The sequence below is a fragment of the Emydura macquarii genome, unplaced genomic scaffold (genome assembly GCF_026122565.2).
Source record: "Emydura macquarii macquarii isolate MOO-44397 ecotype Brisbane River unplaced genomic scaffold, CSIRO-AGI_Emac_v2 contig_2768, whole genome shotgun sequence".
Classification (NCBI taxonomy): domain Eukaryota; kingdom Metazoa; phylum Chordata; order Testudines; family Chelidae; genus Emydura; species Emydura macquarii.
Genome location: NW_027132905.1, coordinates 29,106,747 through 29,129,517, shown reverse-complemented (window position 1 = coordinate 29,129,517; position 22,771 = coordinate 29,106,747). Strand labels below are relative to the sequence as shown.

Below are 22,771 nucleotides of genomic sequence, written 5' to 3'. Positions count from 1 at the left end.
CTGCTTGATGCTGTGCAAACACATGGTGAGATGCTCCCTGCTTCCAAGAGCTGACAGTTGAACTAGATGGAAGGTTTGTCCGTGCCCCAGGGATGACAACTTGAGTGATCCTGGCACAGCCAGGAATTAAATGCAGAGCTCACGAATCCCAATCCAAGGCTTGACCCACAAGACCGCCCTGCCCTCCGTGTAATGGCCCTTTTGGCAAGCAGCTGTTGTGAGCTACCTTCTTCCTTCCTTCCCCCCATGTCCACCTGGCCTTGAGGGAGGACGACTCTTTCCCAGTTGGTGAGGATGGAAGTGGCTGTGCTGTGAGCAAGGTCAGACGGAGCTCACCTGGAGCAGGTGATGCATCCTTTGGAGCCATGCTGAGAAGGAGTGTGATGGGGATCAGGGCTCTAGGGGCACTGATCCAGCGTGGAGGCAAACCTCTGGGGATCCCTCCAGGTTGGGAGACTGGCTCCATGGTTCCTTGGGAAAGGGGGCATACCCCACCACCTGACGGCACAAGTGGGCAGGACTGTCACACAGCTCTCCTCCCCCTTACTCCCCTCCAGCAGCTTTCGCTGCTTAGTTCGGCCCCTGCTGATCTTGAGGGTCAGCATATGGCTATGGGGCAACAGAGGGGGCCCTCCCGGAGGCTGGTTCTACATTATTTAAGGCTTTGAACAGTGAGTCAAACCCGGAGGTGCTCTCCGAGCCTGAGCCCGCTAGTGCAGAGCACGAGGCTCAGGCAGCGCTAGCTCTGGCAGGGAAATCGAGTCGCTAAACTGCAGAACGTGGCAGCACTAAGGTCTAAGTTCAGAGAGGAGCGTAAGGTGGTGTCACGTGCCCCACTTCTCCTACATCAGCTGGGGCTCCTAGGACCGGACCCTCGCTGGAGTAAATGACGCCAGTGACATCCGTAGAGCTATACTAGTTTATGCCAACTGGGATCTAGCCCGAGCAGTGAGCATAAATCCAGAAAACCGCACTGAAATCAATGGATTTATACTGGTGTAACCCAGAGCAAGCTTCATCCCCCTACACTCCCCTCTCAACTTGGCCCTACGCATGAATGTCAAGTGCGGCCACCTGAACATCCCATTGCAGGAGTTTAGCCTAAAAGGAGCCGAGGCAGCGATCACTACGCTGAGGTCTCCTGAAGCCCCTCTCCTGTGCTCAGCACCGGGATGCCTGTGTCTAGAAACGAGGGGCATGGCTGGTGACGTTCTGGAGATTACAAGCACTCTCAGACATCACCGGAGCACAGCCAGCCATGTCCAGCTCATGGCTAAAAAGGCACCTTCCTTCCAAAACCATGTAATCTTGCAACCTGCAAACCCCACCCCTAGGCTGGCTCGTCACCAAACACTGAGGTCCGCAGGCTTTTTCCCCAGTGTCCATCTCATCCTGGATGAGTCTCAGCCTGCACCCTCTCTGCAGCTTTGTTCAGGCCCCAAGACACAGCCAAGGTGGGATTGCTGTGACCATGAGAGACAGCGCGACAAAGTGGGTTTCAGCAGACTGCAGCCAATGTCTGAGGCTGCACATCTTGTCAGATCCGAGTGACTTCAAACCCAGTTCACACAACAACAGGGACAAGAAAGCCCCTATCGGATCAGAGCCGGATGCAAGGCTCTGCCACCTACGTGCTCAAGCAGGTAACTCTTGGCCAATTACACTGACTGACCGCTACCCATTAAGAGAATGGAACCACTCCAGAGCATTCCCATACACCACATCTAGTACACAGCATGGAGTCAGCGACTGCTTGTGACCAGGTTATCGAAAGCGGCTGAGAGAGAGCAGACAGTTTTCCATAGATCGGTCACTCTACAATCATCCATCACCCAGGCCAATAGCCTGAAATGGATTGGAAGAGGTCAGAGAAGGCCGTTACGTGCAGACACGTCTGCTGCTGTTCAGGCACAGCCTCCCCCCGGACAGGCCAGTAGCTGCACATGCCCTGATGGCACTGACCCAACACTCACCCTGCTGCAAAAGACACTTTGAGGCTAGAAGCCAACCAATAAGATAATGCCAAATGGCTGGCTCCCTAAGTCAAGGTGGGTAAGGATCCCATTGATGGGGCATGGGTCTATCTGGATATCACGGGGAGAAAGATTGTCCCAGCCAGCCAGGAGAGCAGGTGCATTTATACCCTTTCGCTCCGTCACTCCCTGCTCAGCCCAAGAGACCAGTGCTAACAAAGGCAATTCTCTCAGTGAAGAAAGCATAAAGTCGCTCACAAAGCTCATCAATTAGCCTGGTTGCAGGAAGACACAGTCCGGATGAACCTGCCTGATGCTCCATGAGAGCTCTGCCGGGCAGTGCTTTGCCTTGCCGATGGTGAGGCACGGTAACGCCTCTTGGCCTCCACCATCACACTACTGTGACATGCCGGCACCCAGGCTCCAGGGAGCAATCTGCTGCCTACAGCCCAAGACACTCTAGCATTCACCCTGGCTGCGTCATTTCCCCGAGCTCAGCTGGGAACCAGGCTCTCCAGGAAGGGCGAGCACAGTCAAGTCTCTTAGGAGCGAGGACAACCACTGCAGAGAGGAACTTTGGCACCATAAGGCAAATTGTTCCATTTTTACATTAACAAATATAGGCTGAGGAGCACCTAGCATTTGGCGAAGACAAGTCCCCCTTTCGTTATCCATCAAGACCAACTGGATTTGTTACGGGGAAGGAAATTTTTCAACGTCACTCATGGAGTGTTCCATACGAACGAATATATATGAGCACAAGTAGGCAGTGTAGTCCAATGGCTAGGCTATAGTCAAGGTTTCTGCTTGTTATTCCTGGTTAAGTCTCACCTGGTTTTCTTCCCCATACACCAAGAGCAAATCATGTATTTTTCAGTCGAGGTGACTTCTGCTTCAAGTTAAGGAAAGCAACAAAGAAGGAATAAATATGAAGTCTCCATGAAGGAGAGAGAGCAGAGTGGCTTCTTCTGTAACATAAAGCATGTAATTTCAGACAACGTGGCAGCTGCCTCCCAACTGTGCATTCTCCTCTACTTCTAAAGGTGTAGTGTACAACACCTAGAATGACATCGCCTCTGGTAACATCCGCTCACCACAACGTGCCTCTAAGAGGCTGAAATAAGATTTGCCAAGAGCGCTGAAATCCTCAGAAATGAACTGCTAGAGAAGTGTGCAGCGTTAGTGTGATTATATTAGCCCAGCGATGTTTTCACGACATCAAGATCGTAAGTATTGAAAACACAGGGCAATGTAACTTTTCAAATGACCACATGGAATGACCTGTCTCGGAGATGTTAAAGTCCAGCTTTTCGACGTTATTATTCTGATTCCAGAGATCACTGGCCAAATTCAAGTCCTTTATGCTAATCTAAAAATAATGTCCTTCCAGGGGTATTTGACACACCTTTTCATTCCTAATAACCTGCCATTCCTACCACTATATCCAGGTAATACTCTATGTTTGAGTCAGCCAACACAGAGTCCTTGATGTGTTCTCTCCGAGGAGACACATATCCAGTCTTGGACCTTCCAGACTGCATGAAACAATATGTTTTGAGCTAACATTACAGGCTAGTCACACCTTCCATCGTCCAGCCTGTGAGATATCCCAAGGGGCCTGGACGGATAAACCTGATGCCAGAAATCTGCAGTTAAAAATGGCCGTTCATTAACAGCCAAGCACATACGCACAATCAAAGTCAAACAAGAACAGTCCAGCAACATCATTTCATGACCTCTGTCCAGGCTTCCCCATATCTAGCACAAGAGGCACATTAAAAGAATCATTACGGTAGCACCTAGGAGCCCGCTCCATTGTGCTGGGCACTGGACAGACAGATGGTTCCTGCTCCATGCAGCTTGCAGTCTAAGACGACAAACAACAGGTGGACGGAGCAGATGGGGGAGCGCAAGGGAACATCGGAAAGCACAAGGAAAGCACAGGCTTCATACATCGGTTGAGGAAACCTCTGCTTCACGGCTACAGCTGACCTCCCCACCGCAGCCAACCTCTTTATTGATCCTGGGAACCTCTCAGGAGTCACAGCCCCCTCTCCAGAGAGCTTTCCCTTGGCATGGGTGCTGAGACTAGGGGCGGTGGGCACTCGTTGGCTTGAAGTAGTAATAACAACCTAACTACAGGGTTTTCGCCTTCACAATCCCCACTATAAAGATTGTGCCAGCACCACTCTCCCTCGGGCTGTCACACTCACCTAGAAAGTTGCTCTGCTTGTCCCTAAGGGCGCACATCCCCTGGCCAACCCGTCCCCTTCTCGAAACACAGCCAGGGACGCTGGCAGTCTGACCACATATCCTGGTGAGAGAAAAGGAGGATGAAGAAAGACGTGATGGCTGCCCAGCAAGAGAGCAACAGTGGGGGGATGGCGAAGGGAGAGGAAAGGTGCACACCCAGTATCAAAGGGCCTCTAGGTGCTGCCATAATTGTTACTGCTGTTGTTTTCAATGTATAGACCTTTATTTTTCCTATCTGATCCCGTGCTTTTGCAGAATAGCACTGCCTTGGTTTCCTTGTAATGGCCACAGGCCATAAATCAATTAGCATACTCTTGGACTCATAGACTCAATCGATGCCCAAGAAGGGAGGAGGTAAGGACCCTCAATTGCCTATTAAAGTAGGGAGTTTCTATGCTAAGTCCGATGAAGTCCTGTATCCATGCCGGTTCCTTACCTCTCTCTGTGTGTTCAGGCATTTGTGAATGACACTCTAAGTTCCTTCCTACCTCAGTGATGGTTTGCCTTCCCAGCCCACCTTCCAGTCATTCCTTGTGCATGCTCTCTCCTGCACTGGGGCTCAGGCTGCTTGAAACCATCTGATCTAATTAAATATATAAAAACAATATTAAATAATACCTGTAATTAACAATCAGCTGCTATGTCCCACCTCAGAGAAGGCAGCATTTCAGTGGCAGATAGTGAGATTTCTTTGTATGTACAGTACCTGGTTTGTAAAAGTCTGTAAAGTGCTTTGGGATCCTTGGGACAAAAAGGAGTTCTGGAAGTGTAAGTTATTACTATGACTCCATCTCATGTCAAAAAAACTCATATATCCCATTTCCACCCCCCTCATATCCTCATTGTTGCTAGAGCACAGGTATTACCCAATGTTATGTGGGAGTGTTTAGTGCTAGCTATCTTTCACGCTCTTTTGACTTCCGAATGTGCACTGTCAGCAGCATCACCAGCCACAAGCATCAGAAATCACCACTTGCCCCACCCACCAACCAAAAAATAATCACAAAACTGATTAAAATCGTGAGATTTTTAAAAATACATTTTTGGATCTTTTTTTTTTATTTGCCTTCTAGTCTTTGACCCTTTGAGGGTCATGTTTTCAAGCTTTTCTCCACAACCAAGGGCTGGAAACATACTTTTTAAATGAAAAGGCGAGTCTAACACAACCCCAGGACTCCGGGAGCTGGGGTTTTAAGAAAAAACACCAAATATCACAAAAAAAGAATTGGCAACACTGTGTCGTGGCTGATAGGAGGAGAAAGACAAACCAACCCCGCAGCCAATCACATGAAAACAGGTGGCAACCAAGGCAGCTTCAGTGACTGAGTTTAGCCCCAGGGGCCAAATCCTGCAATCTGCTCCATCAGCACTCCCAGTGACTAGATGTAAGGAAGAAGGGTGGTCTTGCAGTGAAAGTAAAAGGATGGTGGGTCTTGAATGGCCAAAACTGCAGCCCCTCAACATCAGGAGCACGTGGGCTGCTACTGAGACACTCCCCCTGAAAGCAATTTATCAGGAAGGGGGCAGGAGTGGCAAGGAGCAGGCAGAGCTGTGGTGCCATCTCTCTATGTGCCAGCTGATGGAGCTGCCTGGCTAGGTGGGATGGGGAAAGGTGTCCCTTCCTTGAAGGGGTGTCTCAAACTGAACAGCGCAACCAGAGAGCTCCAAGAGGCATTTCATTATTTCACCCTCTGCAGTGTGTCTCCACAACACCCCCCATCAACAGAGTTTATTGTTTCGCAGCCTTGATTCTAGGCCCCCTGGATTCAGTGGAAGTCCTTCCATTGATTTCAACTGGCGTCGAATCAGGCCCCATGTTCTTTGCGATCCTCAGACAGAAGGCGCTAAAGACAGACAAGGATTATTTGGCCTCTGGTTTTAATTATTTCCAAAGATGGGATTGAAATTTCCACACACAAAAATGACCTGCCACTAACGGCAGGTAATTTTTTATAAAGACCCACCCCACAGAGAGTGCACAAAGCAATCAGAGCTACAGTAAATCCTCCCTGCAGCAGCTGGGTCCAGCCATCCCACCCCTTCCTCCCAAATTTATGGAGAAGCGGGTCCCTGCTGGGGAAATACAATAAAATAAAAAGGTGGAATAAATAACACTCACGAGCTGAAATGCAGGCCAGATGGGTCTTTTCTGGCCCTTTTCTTTTTCCTTCTCCTTTTTTTCTTTTTTCATTTTAATATTCCCTTCTTTTTCCTCTCCATAAGTCTTCAACTCTCTATATCTCCATCCCCATACTGTTTCCTTCCTCTCTTCTCTTTAGTACTTTCCCTTTTTTCTTCTTCTCTTCTTTCTCTTTTTGCCTTTCTTCCAAAGCAGAACCCTGATTCTCTCATTCTTTATTGCCTCGTCAACGATCATAGTCTGTTTGTATTGCAGTAGCACTTACGGTTCCCAATCAAGGATCCACCGTGCTAGGTGCTGTACAGACACATAACAGAGAGAGACAGTCTCTGCCCCAAGAAGCTTACAATCTAACAACCTATCTGCTATTCCCCTCTCTAGTGCAGATCTCAGCTCATACCACAATCTCTTCCGCCACCCCTCAGCCTGCCATGGCTCAAACACAAGATGTGTGACAAAGACCCAAGACAAGGGACAGACACACGATTACTGCAGAAAATGCTGTGGGACTCATCCTGTCAGTGTAAGAACAGTTCATTCATTCAGCCACCCCTGTTTCACAGCTGTTTACGTCCCATGTAAATAATGATCATTCAGCAACAAAAGCGAGGGCAGCCCAAATCTGTGTGGAAGGTAGCATTAAAAAACAAGGGAGGTTCCTGGAGACAGAGGGGAGAAGAATGGTCCTGGCTCCCTTTTCCTGTTCTCTGTCCCCTCTCTGCTCTCCCCTGCTCACGCTGGAAATGACACTGACAAAACCAATCCAAGCGCTAGAACCTCTTGTGTATTTCAGGCAGGAATTCCCTCCCCCCACCCTTGCGCCATTTCTTTAGCACAGCTCCCCAGAGGGTGACAGCCATGGTCATTCCCTCCCCATGGAGTGCGCCAGCGTCATCCCCAGGGGGGCTCCACAGACACACAAAGCCCTCATCTTCAACTGGGGTAAATCCAGGCAGCTTTGCCAACGGACACCAGCTGGGGATGAAGCACTGTGGTGAAGAGAGGTCACCAGGCAGAGAGGTAGTGAATGTGGCAGAGTGCATGAGGGGTGCAGGGGCCCCTGTCAGGGTGACTGGGGAGAACTAGAGAAGTGCATATGGTCTCTTTTCAGAAGGAGGAGGGAGGTAGGGTGGGGGGAGGGGAGAGCACTTCAGGTTCCTAAGGTAGCTTCTGACAGCCTCACCCGATAGAAAACATTTCATCTATGCAGCGCGGCTGAGCCAGCGCCGATGTGAGAACCTGAACGCTTGCTGACAGCTGCGTGTTGGAACGTGCAGTCGTAATGGCTCATTAATGTCATTTTCTGCATTTCATTATTTTGGGGTCGGGGGGGAAGAGACAGTGAGTGAAAACAAAGGTCCCCAATCTCATGCCCCCAGGAGGTTTGCCTGAGTCAGGAATACAGCATCAGTCTCTTTCTGTCTTTCCAGGCCTATCAGCATCACCACTTAGCCGATCAGTTCCTAAGGATCGCCCTGAATGTCCCCAGTAGTACCCACCATAGCGCTGGTTTCACTGGGAATTCCATACATTTCACAGTAGGTTGGGTGCTTTGTATACAACTCCACAGTTTGGTTGTTTTTAATTTCCATGTGGTTATATTTCAGGTTATACAGGTAGATATTCTGCGTACCTGATTGTCTACCGCCTCCTTCATTTTGTACCTTCCTACACCTCTACCACTGAAATACAAATAAGCTAGTGCAAAGAGAGCAATCCCTAAGCTGATATTCCATTTTGTCCCATTCAATTTTAAAAGTCAGTGGATCCGTTGTACTTTTTGCCTGACTCAAACGTGGCTGTTTCTCCGCCATTGCTTTGTAGCCACTAGTTTCTCTGCCTGGAACTGGGAGTGTGAAGCACTTTGAGGTATCTCCAGCCTGAGAGCCCTAGAGAAAAAACAGAAGCATCCAAGGTTAGTGGATCAAAGTCTGAGAGAGCAACTGCAGTACATACTTGTAAGCACTAAGGGGACCAGAGGAAAGGAGCCCAAAGAGGGAACTGGAGAAAAGAAAAAAAAAAGTGAAGAGCTCGATATGTTTCCAAAAATAAAGGGTCCACTTTAATCCTGCTGGCAATTTTCTTGATTCAGTCAAATACAACAAAAATCAGATTCACTAGCTGATTTTTGTTACTAACAGTTTACTAGCTTTATCTTCCCTCCTGCTGATCACATACCCAACGATGAATTTCCCTTTCCGTGTACTCAATGATGAATTTCCCCTCCCCTCACCGCATGGCTGAAAATCTGCCGTTGGAAGCCATTTTTGCATGTTACACAAGAAAGGCATGTGGTGCCGTTCCCCCTTCAAAATGAGCTGGGCACAAGTCCTGAACTGAGCCCCTTTTATCACATTACTGTCTTCCCTTTGTGAGGCCTTTACCTTCTGCTTCGATCAGCTGTGGAACTGTCACAGCCCGCCCGCTCTGGTTGTAGAGCACTGGTGGGGCACATGGCAGGGCACATGGCGGGGCGGACAGCTGGTAGAGTCTTCAAAGGACCTCGTGGATACAAATTAAAGCGAGCCTTCCAGGCTGTATCTGCAGGCTCGCTTGCTGCTTGGAAAGGCAGTATAAATCCCAGGGAGGGGGAGTTTATGCTATGTGCTATACGTACCGTACTGGGACACTCGTACATATGAAGGATGCCTCGCTCAGGTTCCCAAGACCATCTGCATTAAAATTGCGTAAAACCCCCAAGTCCTCACTAGAGAAAGTTCCTGTGTAAGGGCAGGGAGAATCCCAGTTCCAGCCTTGATCTGGAAAACATTGCACTTCCACCGTCCTTAGCACCATCAGGGAGCCCAGGCCTGACACCCTGTTCCGTGACAGCTCCTTTGTTTGCTCCCATTAGGAGGCTCCGAACTCAAGAAGTCCCCATCAGAAGTTTCTCTCATTGTGGGCTGATTCAGTGCAGGAGTAACTAGATGAAATTCGCTGGGCTGTGTTCTACAGGAGGGGCAGACAAGATGATGTGATGGCCCCTTCTGGCTTGCCGGGCTATGAAGCTAGAAAGGCAGAGGCCAAAGCGTGTGGGAAGGTGTGCATCACGGCCCATGCTGCTACCACCAGGCAGCGCCCAGGGCTGATGTTGTAACCCATGTTGAACCTTTTCAGGGGTTCGCCTTTCGCTACATTTCTTAATGAGTGGGTTTGATGCTGGGGAAGGCCTGGCAGCAGCGCTGGAGACTCTCATTCTGTCCACAGGATGGGTACAGCAGTTGCAAAGACGGCTCAAGCTCTGTGCTGCTAATGTGTCTCTGCCCCTCTCGACGGACTCCCAAGGTGAGATGTCTATCGTGCTGCCTGCAGCCCCACGGTTCCCACAGATCAGCAAGACTCCTCTCCTCGCCCTCTTCAGGCCAGGCTGTAAGACTCACGGCTGGGACTTGGAAGGAGCTGGAAAGGACCAGCTCACATTGAACCGCAGTGGAATTTGGGTCCTGCCTCCACAGCTTCCTTGGGAAATCCCAGCCCACCTCATCACTAGAGCCTTCCCATGAGAGTTGGACTGGAAGAGCCTCAGTTCATGGGCTCAGTGGGGGTGGGGCTGGTCAAGATCATGACAAAACTCCCTGCACTGAAACACGCTTTAAAAAAATGATATGTTGTCAGCAAATGTTACCAGCTTGCGAGTCACCCCCTGCTCACTAAACATAGCGCCTGGATAATGCTGGTCCCCGCCTCTGGGGCAGCCAGCTGTCAGCCTCTTTCCACACCGAGAACTGACCAATTTAACCCACCCTTTGCTTAAAGTCACAGGAAGCTAGATCTGGAAAGGTCTTCTCAGGGATCTGCTCTCCCTGTTGTCCTCCTCTCAGAGACATCCATTTGGACCCCATCACTGGAGGGTCTGTGCACATCACAGTCTTTTATGTCAGTATCCTTTAGAGCACTAAAACCAGAGCGCAGCCACAGTGACATGTCACCCTAAGTATATAGCCAACCAAGACGCCAGGCACATAGTCAGGGCAGCTAATCTTCCTTCTGCCCCCCGGCCCCCATCTACCCAGCTATTTTTAGCACACTAGCTTGATCAGATCTAGGAAAGGTACATCTCCACAAACTGCAATTTGCACCTCTAACTCAGGGCGGAGACATACCCTCCATGACTTGCCCACAGCCACCCAGGGAGCTGGGAGCAGAGAGATAGGAATCCAGGTCCCCTCAGTTCTAGGCTGATCCCCTAGCTGCTGGCCCAGCCTAACTTCAGGCCAATTTAGAAGTCCCAGGTAGGGAGCCTCTTCCACTGCCCCATTCGTCTCACTAGCAGGATCGTCTTCAGGATACTCAGCCTGAATTTTCACTTTCTTCTCTCTTGCACTCCCAGGACAGCACTTACCCCTCCCATATGGCTAACAAGGGGCCTTACTATCTAGTATAAATAAATAGTAGCCAGAAGGGCTCCTTTAGCCACCTGTTTGAAACTCTTTTAAAGGCTTCTAACCTGGGTCAGTTGGGAACCAAACTGATCCCACTAAGGGTACATCTACACTGCGAAGAAAAACCTGCCGGGCCGAGTCTCAGAGCCAGAATCAACTGGCTTGGGCTTACAGGGCTCACGCAGCAGGGCTAAAAATCGCCATGTAGACATTTGAGCTTGGGAAGGAGCCCAGGCTCCAAGACCCTCCCCACTCGCTGGGTTTCAGAGTCCAGGCCTCAGCTATTTTTAGCCCCCCAATGTGAGCCCAAGTCAGCTGACCCGGGCTCTGAGTCTCAGCACAACAGGTTTTTCTTTGCAGTGTAGACTCATCTCCTGCAGGCCGCTGTGCAGCTATCTGGAGGGGAAGGTCTCTCAGTTACCTGCCCCCACCCATCCTCTCACCAGTAAGACACAGCTCTACCAGAATCTAAGCTTCAATGGAACACAATGTTTTAAGGTGCAATTTCACCCATTTTGCACCCACTCACTGAGTCCTCTACTTGGTCCTAAAGCTTGAGGGAGCCCCGGGGCTAGGTTTGGACCAGCAACCTAGAGATGAAACACTGTAGGAGACGTACACTGCCTTGGGGAAAGGGAAAGCCAGGGCAGCTGTATGGGGGAGCCAGCCTTCTGTGGGATTCGGTACCCTTCCATGTGGATCTATGAGGTTGGGAGGTCACATTCACCCCATCTCCTCCCCAAGTGACCTAGACCCTTCCACTTGAGGGGATGGTTTAGGGGCAAAGCCAAACTCACCGTTCCCTGTGACTCCTGGAGCCCACTGGCATCTCCAACAGAGGGGGCGAGTTGGCTCTGGACAAAGAAAGTAGGAACAAGAGATATTCTGAAGACTTAACGGGGCCAAGTTAACATGGCTGCGTGAACTAAACCTCTACCACTTCCAGACTCTTTGGGCACATCTACCCTGCAGGCGCAGGCACGAGCTGCAGGGTAGGTGTACCCACGCTAGCAGCACTCTAGCTAGCTCACCAAGTGTAGAAGTGAGAGTGCTGCGGCGTGATGCTTCAGAGCGGGCAGCACAAGCTCGCCTGACCCCCCTGGGTACCTGCCCGCTTGTGGAGCTCATGCCACAGCACCCTCGCCTCTGTCTGTAGCAAGCTAGCTAGAGCACGGCTAGCACAGGTACCTTTATACAGGCTGCAAGGCAGACCCACAGCTGCAGTGTAGACCTACCCTTAGTGGTTGTTTAGGTGCCAGCTGGGTGTTGTATTAACAGAGTTCATTGCCTTTAATTTACTAGATTATTTTTTTAAGAGAAGACAAGGAAAAAGGGGGATAGCAAAAATAAACCTCACCCTGTGCAGCGCCCGGGGGCTCAGGGACATTTCTTACAACACCAAAATCCCCTAGAACCACACTCCTCACTGCAGCATGCTTTAGCATGCTTTAGCCCAGCATTACCCCTCCTCACCAAGGTTTAAGCCAAGGCAAAGTGAAGTTAAGGCCCCAGCTCTACAACAATTACCCCTGAGCCAGGTGATCTAGTTACAACAGCTACCCCGATTGCGACAGGGCTCTGTCCTGTAGCTGGAACATACACTGTGTTCTCTAAAGGGAGCATGGTTAAGGTACACTCCCCACTAAAAACTCTAGCTGGGACTTTCAAAGGGCCCTAATGGAGTTAGACACCCAGCTCTGACTTTCAAGGGGAGTTAAGCACCTCGCTTTTCTCTTTGAAAATCCCAGTTTCTAATCATAATACCTAGCTCTTCTCATCAGAAGATCTCCAAGCACTTTACAAAGGAGATCAGTATCCTTACCCCTGTTTCACGGGTGGGGAAACTGAGACACGAAGAGGGGATGTGACTTGCAGCGGAGCAGGAACTGACCCCATATCAGCTGTGTCCCCATCCAGCTCTTTATGCACTAGGCCACACTGCCCCATGTTGCAACCACAGCATGTCAGTGGCCGAGACAAGAGAAAAACCATGAGCCCCGACTCCTATGCCCTGCCCTAGTCACTAGCCACTACTGCACTGCTTTATTGTGGCTTTGGCATGTGCTACAGTCTTTCCATGCCCATCCTCAGCTAGGCAGGACCCTTCATTAGCACTGGGCACAGCTAGACCGCTCGGGTGCCATTGCTCCCCCTGGCACAGAGTAACAGGAAGATTTTGTGGCCAGGAAGCCCCCAAGAATATTTCTGATGTGGGTGCCTCTCCTGTTTACTGTGTGAATTGGTTTCCAGGTGTGTATGTAAGTGTTGGTGCATTTTGTAAGCTCAGCTCACAGCAAACTCCTTTGGTTCTCAAGAACAAGCCTCTTTCCTTTCGTGCTGCACTTCCAGGCTTAGGTTTGATAAGCCGCCTAAGTGCTGTGGGCCCTGATCTCTCAATCCAATCCAAGTCCCTTCAGCTGGGAATCTCAGCTTTCAGTGTGAAGCTCCCTCGAGTTGAAATATCCCTTGGTTGGCTTTTAACTGCATACAACAAGCACTTTGCTCCATAGGAGACCAGGTTTTGCCACGCTTCATCACTTGGGGGGGATTCACACAAGGAACTCACACAAGGCATTCCAGACACTACTTCAGTTCCAGGTAAGGCCCCAAAATAAAGTTAAGGGGCACTTACACTATTGCCACCCCCAGACATTCCCAACCCAGGAATCAGGCCCCCAAATCATCAGATTGGGTGAAATACGAAAGATTTTTTTTTTTTTTAATTAAATGTTGAGTCCTTGTTATTTGTGTTCTGGGATTTGAGTCTTAAACTGCACTGAGTTGAGAGGCAGTGTTATCTAATGAATAAAGCAGCTTGCTGGAAAAACCTTTGTCCCACTTCTGCCACTGACCTGTTGGGTGATCTTGGGCAAATCACTCTCTGTGCCTCAGATTGCCCAACTGTAAAATGGGGATAGTGATGCTGACACTGATACTGAAGTGCTTTGAGATCTACTAATGAAAGGCACTATATAAGATGTAGGTGTTACTATTCCTTGAAAGATGAGAGTTTCTCTCCCTTCCAAACTATGGGGCTATTTGTTTTCTAATTCTTAATGCAACACTGAATATTATTGGTAACAATAATAATGACCAACCATTTATTAAAGTCCATCAAGCTCTTCGCCACAGTGAAATCTTGTGGCAATGAGTTCCACAGCCTCAGCAAAGCACATAAGCCTGTGCTTAACTTTACGCACATGAGTAACCCCATCCCACATTCAGCAAAGCTGAATTTTACTTTTATTTTTAAAAGTTTATTTTTAAAGTTTAATTTTAAACATGTGCATAAGTCCCACTGAAGTCAAGGGGACTTAACCACATGCTTAAGTGCTTTGCTGAATTGGGGCGCAGGGTCAGGGCTACCAATTCAGTGGTCACTGTGAGAGTTACACACACTTATGGCCACCAATTGTACTGGATGCATATAATGGGGTCAGAAGAAAAAGGTCTCTTATTTACACACCTAACTGCCACTAACATTTGTGGAGTGACAGGACAGCAAGTATGGGTCCTGCATAGCAAAAGAAGACTTGGCCACTTCACTTAGTAGGGACTGAGCACATGAAATAGCACAACAGCCAGCAGGAACCGGATGAACAATCTTACAAACAGATATTGCAGTTTTTCCCAGGAACGGCCCAAATCCAGTGTCTGCCCCACAACTGTAGAATGACTCATGCCTCTCATTTAGATGGCACCTTTCATCCTGACAGATCCCAGGAAGTACTCTGTAAACTCTGCTGTGATGTATGTGCCTCATAGCCCACAGCTGAAATGCAGTTGCCTCTGGGGCGGAACACTGCCATGGGATTACTCAATGTGAGTAAGCAGAACAGGGCTTTCCTTAAGTGACAACCTCTCAGATGATCCCACCAGTAACATGGGGATAATACTTGTTTCACGCAAGGAGCTGGGAAGATTCATCAGTTAACGTTTATAGCACGCTCTGAAGAGCTAACGCTCCACCTGCGTCACGTATCACCATGAATGGATGTCTCCCAAAGCGTATGGCTTGAATCTTTTCACACGGACAATGAATCAGTCCCCTTCCTCTAGCCCTCACTCCACTCTCGCTGGCACTGGGCTGCGAGCAGATTGCTCCGCAGTCACAAGATCTGTTTTGTCACATTGGTCACGGGCATTTTTTGCCGCTCCATTTCTCATGGTGCCCTTTCTCATGATTGCCCAGACACTTGAGTTGGTGCTTCATAAGCAATACTGATGAATGGGTTATTTTTGCATCCGAGGAGAGCCTTGTAGTTAAGGCCCTGGGCTGGGAGACAGGAGACCTGGGCTCAGCTTTCAACCTGGCCACTGCGGCAGGACCACATCACCTCCAGAGGACCCCCTCATGGCATGAAGCAGCCCTGCAGCCCCCCTGCCTCAGTTTCCCCCTTCTTCAGGGCTCCTCAAAAACTGCACAGCCTGGTTTGACTGCTGCAGTGATGTGGTCCTCCAGCTACGTTGCTACCAAGAGCGCACCCCTCCCAGCATATCTGGATCCAAGACAAACACAACACAGTCTTTGTCCCAGTTTCAAACTGGCCCAGCCACTCCTTCTGCAGGGGTCTATCTCCTCTCCTCTAACTCTAACCCACACTTTGGGCTCAGCTTTCCCTTCCCTGGGCTCCTTTCCATCTCTCCCCTCAGACCCTTCCAAGATCCTTTGGGGGCCCGCTGCTCTTCCACAAGCAGGCACTCCCAGCCTTCCCCACTGGCAGCTTTCACAGGCCTCTCCCTGCTTCATGCTCTCCTCTAGCACCTCAGGGCCACCTGCTGTCCTCTCCAAGCAGCTATCTGCCATCACCCTGTTCCTCCCCAGCCCTCTACCTTATCTAGCCCAGAGGCCTGATTTGGTCACAAGACCTTAATTGGCTACATCTGGGGAGGAGCGCTGGCAGAGTCACAGGTAGGGCTGAGACCCACAACCCCTTAAAGGGCCAGCCACACTGAGATAGCCACAGAGGCCCAGATCCCCAAAGGTATTTGCGCTCCTAACTTCCATTGAAATCAACAGTGCCTAAATACCTTTGAGGATATGATCTAGACTCCCTGTGTGACCTTGGGAAAGTCACTTAATCTGTCTGTGCCTCAGTTTTCCCATCAGTAGAAAGGGAATAACTCTTTGTCCAGTTAAACTGTAAGCTTTTTGGGGCAGAGACCGTCTCTCACTAGGTGTATAGGCAGCATCTCGACTGGTAATATAAATAGTAAGAAGACGACTCTAAAACATCCAGTAGCCTGTTTTAGGGGTGAAAGCTGTCTGCCCTTGAAAAATGGCTGGTTCTGCTCAGAAACTAACTCATTTTTACTGGAAAACAGGCCTATTTTCCCCTTTAAAAGTGCCTGCACTGCCGTGAAAGTCTGATTTCCAATGGACCCGTTTTTGATTAAAAGTCAAAATCAGGAATTTGGAATAGATTCGATGCAAATCTTTTGGGCACCTCCCAAGAACACATTGGTGGCATCTTCTCCATCTTCACAGGCCCTTTCCCCCTCTTCCCGCCTGTGTGCAAGTCACTGTTTTCTGGCTCTCTGCTTTGAGGGATGCTTTTTAAAATAATACCCTCCCAGGGCTGTCAGGCAGGGACTGTCTGAATGAGGGAGATTTCCCAGATTTATGAGGGAGATTTTAAACATCTCATTGAAGCCCACAGCCAAACCCTTCATCACGAGAGGGGAAGATTTAAAAGCTGCCTTAAAATTAGTCCCAACTAAGGAAGTTTCCATACCAATGAGGTAAGACGTGGCAGGCCTGGCAGTGGAACACAGCTTCCCACACAATTTCCTTTCCTCCAGAGAAGGGGAGGTGAACTTCAGAACCTGACAGAAAAATAAACTGGGAAATAAATCCCAAAGAGAATGAGGATGAGTGTAGGTTTCATAAATATCATTAAAATTAGGTAGATGGGCCTGAAATTCAGTTTCTCCTTTGGTTACCTGCCAGATCCCATCTTTCCCCTGTAATGACACCACAGCGGACGCATTGCCTGAGGCACCAGGCTGCCAGAGGCTCTCAACCAGATTTGAGCACCTAACTCCCCAAGGCCCTTGTGAAATGGTCGAGCCCAAGTGCTTTCTCTGGGAGGTTCTCTGCTTGTCAAGGAGCCCTTGACAAGCAAGGAAAGAGGAGCAGATTGCCAGAGAGTTTGTAGTCACCGGTGAACCGTAGGGAGCAGAGGGCTTGGCCCAGATTCCTGTGGTGTACAAGAGAGGGGCTGCTGACAGGGTCCCTCACCCCAGGCGCTGTACCAGTTTGTTATCCTTTATGATGTATTGCAAGGCCCATTTCTTTTCCTGGGCTGGACAGGAAGCTGGGCAGTGGCTGATGGGCCTGCGGGTGGGGAGTTACCCTCTGCACACTGCTGGCAGGGAGGGTAGTGATATCTCTGAGTAACTGCCCGACTGAGTTCATATGGGAATTGCCGTTTGTGGTAGTTTGCCGGGGCCCCGAGAGCTTGGGGAGGGTGCTCCTTCACGGCGTGCGCTATAAAGTACAATAAATAAATGCAAAGGGATGGTTCGGTATTCACAGGTTACTGTCTGAACAAGATTTGTCCCTGGTGCAGCTCCACCAAACCCAACACTTCTGATTGGGGAGGGGCTGCTTTGTCAGACCAGACGAGCTTTCACAAGTCTCCTTTAAGGCAGTATAGTCTAGTGGCTAGGGCTACTAGCTCAGGAGTTCTAGGTTCTACTCTTGGCTCTGCCACCAACCTTCTGTGCCTCTGTTTCCCCAACCACCATTTGTCTATCTTGTAGTCAGCTTTCAGGGCAGGGACTGTCTCACTTTGTTTTGCACAGGTCCTAGCACCATGGGGCCTGCAGGCGCTGTTATAATGCAGATAATAATCACCAAGGCTCTTCCCAGTTTAATTATACATGTAACTGTTTCCATATAATGCCACGGCAGCTTTGTCTGCAGGTTGAGAACCCAGAGCTGAGAGCCTTGGAACTCCTGACGCCTTCTCCCTCCACCACCACTGACTTGCTGCTTCACCTTGGGGGAGTCATTTAACCTCTCTGGCTTCATGGAAGTCAATGGCCAAACTCCCTCTGATGTCAAAGGGGCCAGGCTCTCACTCTCTGGGCCTTAGTCTCCTCATCTGTAAAAAGAGGGAGGATCATATCCTCCTGAAGACAGCGTGCTCAGAGAAGCACCACGTGCACCCTCTGCTCAAGCCTGAGCAAGCAGGCTTCGGCACAGTCAACTCTGCAAGGCCTGGGGCCAGGAGAGCCATTCCAAAGCCACCAGAACAGCCTGCAGCTCCTGTCGCCCCACTGGGAAGGCCCCATCCCTGCTTGGCAGGGGCTGATTCGCAGAGGACTACATATCACTGGCTCATCCTTCCTAGCCTGCCCTACTCCCCAACCCCACCTGAGGATCCCCTATGGAGACAGGCTCTGTACTGACACCAGTCATCCCACCTCCCCCGACATGGCATCCGGGGCCCTCCGCAGTCCCAGGGAAGGGGACAGGACAGGGTGTTAAGCTAAGAGCCTCCTAAGGGGCTGGGAAGCTTCGGTAGCAGCTTTAAAGCGCATGCATCATCTCCTCCCAGGCGTGATGCTCTGTGGAAGTGTTTGGGAACATGCCCTTTTAGCTGCCCCCTCAGCATCCAGGGCAGGTACTTGACTGGCACGGGTGCGGTAGCTAAGCAGAACTAGCTCGCTGTGTTGCTGGTCAGTAGCCCGTCCACTGCAGCACTGCGCACTCTAGGTACTCCTGGGCCGCCCCATGCCAAGGCAGAGCTGCCCAACACAAAGCCAGGTGGGTAGGCACAGCTTTTTCTTTTCTGGCCCTCGTGACAAGCGTGTGCTTTAGGCTCTGAAGTCCACAATTATCAACGGGAAATGGAAATTCCTGTTGAGTCACTTCACTGGTCTCTTCTTTGTATTAAGAATGCCCCTATTGTCCCAGTATCTGAGCACGTCTCACCAAGGCCTGTGGCAGGGGAGCTTTCTCCCCATTTTACAGGTGGGGAATTGAGGCAGTGGGCACATTAAGTCACTCAGAAAGTGTGCGGTTGAACTGGGAACTGAAATTTCATCTCCCGAGTCAACATCAAATACCCTATTATCCACTAAAGCAGCCTCCTTCCTGGCCACTCTTAGCTCTTGCCACAGGAACCAGCACACCAATAGCCCGTTGTTCTGTTCCACAGCCTCGCTGGCCAGCTGGAACCAGTAAGATCAGGCTGAAAATTTTCAAATGAATTTCCGCTAGGGTAGCTCCAGAGCTGTGCATGAAGATTCCCCACTGAGCCTGCGATCTAAATGAGATGGGAAATAAAAGGAGAGAGTGGGAAGGAGAAGAAACAGGCAACAGGATGAAAAGGGAGAGTGTGACAGACACGGAAATCTGATCGTCCAGCACCTGGTTGCATGGTGCACTCACTGAAGTCACTAGGAGTCATGTGCGCAGACTGGTGACAGGATTGGGCCCCTACTTTGTCACCTGTATGTATTTCTTGGGGGGGGGTAGTTATTATTCTATGAATGGGGTAGACTCTGCCCTCCATTGCCGGCCTGAAAGTGAGCAGATAGCCCCCGCATTGAGGGGAGCGATGGGAAGCCAGAGGGATGAGGGGAGCTCTGCCGAGGGACTGAGCAGCACAGGCGCAAGGGTGGCAATGAGGAAGCGGGAGATTGTTCCAGCAGTGGGGGTAGGAGGGAGATGGTTTTGCTCCAAACACCCAAATCACTGGTGGCACCCAAGGACAATCTGCAGGAAACTGGGACTTTCTCGCATTTAAAAATCATGATTTCGTGTCTTCCTCCCTGTATCCTGCACTTTTTACACACCAGGGCTGGCTTATCTGAGGCCAGCCTCCATAGCCCTCATTAGCTTTGCTTTGAGTTTCAATTCTCTTTGTTTCATTTCCAATCTCAGGCAAAAATGTCGCCTTTCTCCCTCGTCCGTCTGTGCAATATAACTTATCACTGATCGCTGACTGGGGGGTGGACTGAACCCAGGTCAACTGCCTCCATAGCAGCATCCCTCCCTCCTCCCAGGGCTGGGATGGCCTGGGTTAGCCACACAAGGGGGTGAGGGGGACGTGTGTAGGCCAGGGTGGAAGAGAGCAGAACTGAGTGGGATACACACAATTCCCTGCTGGCCCCATGGCGCTTTGCTGGAAAGATAACACAGTCCCAGGCTTCAGTCTCAGGGAAAGCTACTCGATTGGGTATGTGAGGAGGGTGGGGGAGAGAGGACCAGAGTGCACTGGGTCCTGGCTGCCCAATAAGTCCTAGGACACATTCAGATTTGGGGCCAGACACATTGCCTAGCACCCACACTCTTCCACACCTCCAGCTCCCCATCTATCCACAGCGCAAGAGAACATCGGGCAAAGGGAACTTTCCTCGCCCTTCTCCTCCAGCCGTATCATCCAGAGGAATGACGGGGCCCTGTGTTGTTCACAGCAACGCTGGAATGTGTCCCAGCAGACGCTGTGTGGGAGGCACGACCGGATGGCGCTATACCCTCGAACACAAACAGCACAGGCAACTCACAAGAGGAATTGTTAACCACCCTAGTGCAATGGCCCCAAGTTTGGTTTGGGATTCCCCCAGGGTCACAGGAAATATGCCTGCTTTGTACTCAGCTTCCCTAACGCCTCCCCTCGGGAGCCCCCTAGGCAAATACCTTGTAAGCACATTACCAACACGTGGGGAATAAATAAGAATAACAGCCCCGCCCAGTGCCCCCTGGTGGAGAGGGCAGTGCTGCTGTCCCAATTCTAACAAAGAGGGAACTGAGGTGCAGCATGGGTAAACGACTTGCCCAATCACAGGTAGGGAACCGCAGCCCCTCTTGCCCTCCCTGAGCTGGGCTCCCCCCTAGTCTCCGGTGCAGCTCTCCTCATCCGGCACACGGAAGGAGAGGTCAGCTGCCTCAGAGAGGCTATTCACAGGACTGGGGTCACTCGCAGAGACCACTCAACCTGGAGGGTGGGAGTGGACAGGCCAGAGGTGGGGCCATTATCTCTCTCCAGCCCGGTGCTCTATTCCCTCTTCTGTGGCAGCCCTTCTGCAGCGAGGACCCCCCAATACGGGAAGTCCCTGGTAGTGCTGCTCCAAGAGAGCCATGCTACTAGCTGGCCGGAAGCTCCCGCAGATCCTCCTGGTTTAGAGTAGCCTGGTTTATTCTGTGGGAAGGTGGGAGGGCAGTCCCTGCCCCAACAGAATAATGGTGGAGGAAACCCACAACAGGGTCATCATGGAGATTTCATCCCATTAGCGGGCCATCTGGGCAGAGGTCATAAAGGCACTGTGCTCTCTTAGCTCCACCCTGTATTGCAACTGGCATCCCAGTTATATCCTGCAGAAAACAGGAAGCTCAGTGAAAAAACCAGCAAGCCTTATAAACCGAGAAATATTATTCTTATCCTTCCAGGGATTCCCCACAGGATCTCAAAGCACTCCATTGAGGCTCACAGCACTCACGGAAGGCAGGCAGGAATTATTTCCCTCATTTTACAGATGGGGAAACTGAGGCACCGAGAGATTAGCACCACTTGCTGAAGGTCACTCAAAGAATCACGACAGAACTGGAAAGCAATCTCAGGGATCCTGACTTCTATACCCCTACTCCAACCAAGAGACCATACTCCCACCTATATCTGCATAACGCCTGTTAGGGAGGTTCTTAAGATCAGCATCCATAACAGTGGAAAAGTAGCCCCAGGATTGGTCCAGCCAACAAAGCAAATCCCAAGAGATTTTTCCATATGATTTAGACCTTGACCACCACCAGCCAAGTGATTATAGGGATCCTGAGCATTGCCTCGCTAAGACATATGAAATCAGCCCCCATGGATTTTGGCCAACTTTGTCAGCAATGGTGAGACAACCACAGCAATATAAATGCATCTTACCTTTCCTGGTGCAGTGTGGTTGGAAACACAGAAGATTTCATGAGAACATGACAGTCTCCATGGCTGCAATCAAAGACAAAGCATGGAAGATGGTTACTTGGTTGCCAACAGGGCTGTTATAGGCCCTGGTGTCCTGGTCAACCTCATGCTTGAGGTTCATAAACCACCAGGAGCAATCAGGACAAATGTTGAATGGAAAGGTGAAGGAAAACTCGCTAAAAGAAAAAAATTAATAATTGAGCACCTAGGTCCAGTTGGTTTCCAGCAGAACAGAAGGAGTGTGATGTAGCAGGTTTCTAAACATAGATTTGGAAATATGGACGCATGTAACTTTCTGTTTCTATTGCAGCTACAATTTTTATTTATACATACTGGTACCAATGGCTGCCATTGTCCAACTGGCATACCACTTGCTTACAGCTATTTAAAAACATTAGCATCTTTCCATTAAATCATTATTCTACGTATAAATAGCCTAGAAATTATATATTTAAAAATATCCCTTTGCTTAGCTTTTGCAATGACAGCTCTGAAAAATGCATTGCTTATGTCATCATATTAATACTTGGTCTACGCCTAGCTTTTCCAACAGGCTTACACGTAAAGGGCTTTTTTTGTATAGTGCTTATGGTAGCCTTGTTTTTAAATTGTTTACATTGTCAATTATAAAGCATTTGAGGTAGGAAGCCTATGCCAAGAGAGATTTCAAATTATTATCAATATTATCAAAGCTGGTCTATTAAGTCTGCAAACAAGACTCTGCTGGTAAGTAATGCCACTGGTTTATATACCTAGTACTGGGGCTACATTTAAAAACATGGACAGGTTATTTCTCATGCTCACTCAGAAAACTAAGCAGATAACAGACTCTGTACTTTTGTCTCTTTCTGTATGATTAGTTGGGGGGAAATAATCTAACAAATCCATTGCCCCACAATACAGCCTGGCTGTCACTAATGTTGCACACCATAGACTCTAGGAACTTTGTAGTATAGAGGGGACAGACCTTAGAGCCTACTGCTCCAAAAGCAAAAATCGCATTATCTAAGGGAGACTCTTCTTTCTCGATGAGGTGTAAGGGCTATGCAACACAGCTGAGCAATTCTGATTCTATCCAGTACAGGGTAACAGTGTACATTA

General features: G+C 49.8%; 1 long non-coding RNA gene across 1 annotated transcript; it reads right to left on the bottom strand.

Annotated features, from left to right (window-relative positions):
* Positions 1-7,175: 7,175 nt before the first annotated feature.
* LOC137165314 (uncharacterized) lies at positions 7,176-21,683 on the bottom strand. The gene is made up of 4 exons (XR_010923328.1): positions 21,632-21,683; positions 16,484-16,590; positions 11,546-11,602; positions 7,176-8,255 (listed from the first exon to the last, which is right to left on the bottom strand). It is a non-coding gene; the product is annotated as an uncharacterized lncRNA (long non-coding RNA).
* Between the last annotated feature and the right edge of the window lie 1,088 nt (positions 21,684-22,771).